Raw genomic sequence first — 4,298 nt, forward strand, 5'->3', positions numbered from 1 at the left:
AACAAAGCAAATCAACAAAAAATGTAGAAACGTTTCGTCTCTCATCCGAGAGACTTCCTCAGTCTGAGGAGCAGTTTGCTGGTTGATCCACTCTGAGAAGGTGCTATTTAAGAGACTGAGCTGAATACAGCTCCTCAGACTGAGGAAGTCTCTTGGATGAGAGACGAAACGTTTCTACATTTTTTGTTGATTTGCTTTGTTTTGTTTTTTTGAATGTCCAGAGGACCAGATTTAACTTTTTTAGATTAATGTGCAATATATATCATGTGCATTTGAGCTACTGTTACTACCTTGAAATACTTACTCATACAAATGCATCTTAATTGCACTGTTACATTATACCACGTTGTTTCCTATATTTGTTTTGGACCTTGTAAATAATATTACTTTTTCACTTTTTGGTACTTTGTACCCTTATTGCATGTTTAGTATTTTTTTTAATTTTTTTTCTTTAACTTTTTTTTAGTGAGTCAAATTAGTTCTTCGCATCCCGAACATTTAATTGCATTGTTGACTTTGTGTTAATCTGCATATGACAAATAAACAACATAACATAAAAGTACTGCATATTATGTGACGATATATAAGCAGATTCATGTTTTGTTGCCAACATTTACAAGTCGTTTGTTTACATTTGGACAGTTACAGCAGATTAGAGTCAGTAAAATAATCCACGGAAGTCAGAGGGAGAATAGTGGCGTCAGAGACACCAGGTCCAAAGTGAAAGAGTAAAGTTCTTCTTCTCTCTTCTTCTGTAAATCTTCAGGTCTCTCTTGTAAATGAGTCCTCGTGACTCAGCGGCACAAACCTGTTTAAATAAAGTTTGAATGAAAGAATGAAAATAAACGGTGACCAAAAGCTCCAAGTAAGAGATTGTGACATGGGCAGAGTCATTTCTGGAGCACAGATCGAGCGGTGGAGAGCGTTAAAGCAAAACTTGGAGCTAAGATTATGAAAAGACCCGCGCGAGATTTTTTAAAACACTTTATTTATGATTTTCAAGTAAATTTATATAAAAAAATACAAAGACAAAACAAACCCAAAAAAGTAAATAAAATATAAAGTGAAGAGAACATAACCAATAGATACTTAAATAAATGAAAACTTTGGGCAAAGTTCACAGCTGTATTACCTCCTCATCTGTCCATCTGATCAAGAAGACACTTGGATCATCTGGCTGAATAAAAGGAGCATCGTTGGTCTTTTATATGTTCCAGCACTGGATTCCAGATCCTGGAAAACTTCAGAATGTAACCAGAAAGTTCATATCTCCGTCTTTCCACATGCAGAATACTTATGAGTTCAGTCAACAGGGCTCAAACTTGGGGCTAAATCAGACTTCCACGGTTTCAGAACACACCTTTTCGCCAAGGGCGTCAGAAGCATCCGTAATGTGGGGGGGCACAACGATGTGTGTAGGTGTGTGTGCGCACAAAAGTAATGTACACTAATGTACAAAAAAGCAACATTTCACCTGGATTTCCTTTAATTCCATTTAAAACATGTTTCTCACCAAGTTTGTGTAAATTCAGCTGTGGGTTTTAAAGACATTTTAACTTTAATACACTTTAACACAGAGCGTCAGGTCGACACTATTTGTGTTTATAGAGAAATAAAAAACATCACTGGACTTTTTTACTTGTGTTCAACACGACTCATCTAAATGATGTTTCTCGTGAAGCTTGAGGACAATAAGGTGTGGGGGTTTAAAGACATTTCAACTTTAATGCACCTGAACACACAGAGTCTCTTCCACCTGCAGAGTCTCACAGAGTCACAGTTACTGCTAAGCTAACATGCTACAGACGTAGCTCCTCTCAAACATCCTCCTAACATGAATATATGTTGATGATCAACCCCCTGGTCAACAACTGCCCACACTAAGCTGCTAAACTGGTGAGTGAGGAACACAGAGGTGTCTCCATCTCCTGCACCTGTGCACGTTTTCTACCGAAGCAGGAGACTCAGCAGCAGCAGCACAGTTTCTGCTCTGTGTGTAGAGGTGGAGGTAACCTGGAAAACCTGGAGTGGAGTTTTATTAGATTTAATATTCTCCCATTAATCAAGTGGAATGGATCCGTTCACGAAGAAAGAGAAACCGCGCCGCCTGAACTAATGTTTCATAGTAAAAGTGGGGGGGTCCAAATGAACGTTTTTTTAATGTGGGGGGGACTTGTCCCCTTCACATATAATGGTTGTGATGCCTATGCTTTTCGCAATCATCATACAAAAAGTTAAAGCAATTCGCACGTTATAATCTGTTTTTTCGGGGTGTTGGAGTATCCCTGCAGAGCAGTTTCAGGATCAGGTGTGACAGTGATGTTAAAGACAGATGGAAACCATTGAAAGATACAAGACCAAAAATTATGTACATTTGGACAAAACCACCAAAGGTGAGCTCGAGTGCCTTCTGCTGCCTGACATCTGCTACAAAGTGAAGAAAGGTTAGGAAAATGTTATTTAATTTAGTTTTAGAATAATGTAATCTATGAAATACTTTATACTGGATCAGTTGAAGCCTGGCATTAATTGAACAAGACTTGCTATTCGTTAATATTTAATTCCATGTTTCATCCTTAATCAGGTCTCTCTTGTAAATGAGTCCTCGAGGCTCAATGGGATTTACCTGTATAAATAAAGGTTGATTGATTAATCTCAGTAGCAAGCTCACCTTCCCCGGCTTTTTTAATTTTACTCGTAGAAGAATCTAATGTACTTGAGAAGAAGCGAACCAGCTCAGAGATCAAATGTTTGGCTTCAGGGGGGCCTAGGAGAGATTTTAACAATATTTTATTCTCCGGTGGTAATTTATATGACTTTATAGTCTGTTGGACATAATGTCTCAGTTGTAAATACCTAAAAAACTGAGATTTTAAAATAGAAAATTTGGATTGCAATTGTTCAAAGGAGCTTAAATGTCTGTCAACATAAAGATCCTCTAAACAGACAATACCCATACAGCTCCACTCTCTAAAGGCAGTATCTGTAAGAGATGGCAAAAAGTCATGGTTCTGCCAAATTGGAGCATGAACCGTAATGTGTGGGAGTGCACAGTGTTTTCTCGTATGATTCCAGATCTTCTAGGTATTTAACAAAGTGAAATGATCCTTCCTATAGACCGCAGGGAGGCCTTGGGGATGAAAAGAGGAGCGCAGGAAGAGAAGTCTTGTGGGTTAGGTTTTTTCAATGGTTAGCCAAGAAGGTGGGATAAACCTGTCCCCTTCTCAAAGCCATATTGCCAGTACACCATAGCTCTGACATTGGCGGCCCAGTATTAGTGCAAAAAACAAGGCAAACCCAAACCCCCACAATCTCTTGATTTTTGGAGATGACTTTTAGCGATCCTATGTGTTTTGTACCCCGAGACAAATGGTATGATAATAGAATCTAAAAGTTTAAAAAAGATTTAGGTATGAAGAGAGGAATGTTCTGAAATAAATACAAAAATCGCAGTAGTGAAACCATCTTGAGAGCATTTACACGTCCAATCAAGGATAAAGGCAGTTTTCTCCATTTTTCTATGTTCTCCTTGAGTTTGGTCAATTTCTCTGTAAAATTTAGTTTGAAAAGGTCTTTTTTTTATTTTTAAATTTTGATACCCAAATATTAACGTATTCAGAATTTATCTTAAAAGGTGTAGTTGTCAGAAATAATGGATCCAGTTCATTAGCTATTGATATAAGCTCACTTTTCTGTCAGTTAATTGTATAACCAGATGTCTTTCCAAAAGAATTAACAAGCTGGATTAAATGTGGAATTGACTGCTTAGAGTCAAATATAAAAAGGGCCACATCATCCGCATATAAGGAGATTTTATGATCAACTCCACCCAATGTTATAGGTTTAATGAGGACATGGTCCCTTATACCAATTGCCAAGGGTTCGATGGATAAAGCAAAAAGAAGCGGCGAGAGGGGGCACCCCTGCCGCGTCCCTCTTTTCAAAGGGAAGGAGGGGGATCTATCTGAGTTAGTAACTACCGTGCTGTAGGTTGGGAGTACAGCATATGCACCCAGGATATCAAATACGAACCTAGACCAAATCTCTCCAGAACCTTCAAAAGATACTGCCATTCCACCTGGTTGAAAGCCTTCTCTGCATCTAGACACAGGATCCTTCTCTGTATCTAGACACAGGATCCTTCTCTGCATCTAGACACAGGATCCTTCTCTGCAGCTAGACACAGGATCCTTCTCTGCATCTAGACACAGGATCCTTCTCTGCATCTAGACACAGGATCCTTCTCTGCATCTAGACACAGGATCCTTCTCTGCATCTAGACACAGGATCCTTCTCTG

General features: G+C 38.7%; 1 protein-coding gene across 1 annotated transcript in view; it reads left to right on the top strand.

Annotated features, from left to right (window-relative positions):
• zgc:153039 (uncharacterized protein LOC767698 homolog) overlaps positions 1 to 4,298 on the top strand; it is a 127,077-nt gene that overhangs the window by 392 nt on the left and 122,387 nt on the right. The gene's annotated exons all lie outside the window — the stretch shown is intronic.

The sequence above is a fragment of the Nematolebias whitei genome, chromosome 6 (assembly GCF_014905685.2).
Source record: "Nematolebias whitei isolate Nwh7 chromosome 6, NemWhi1, whole genome shotgun sequence".
NCBI classification, from domain to species: domain Eukaryota; kingdom Metazoa; phylum Chordata; class Actinopteri; order Cyprinodontiformes; family Rivulidae; genus Nematolebias; species Nematolebias whitei.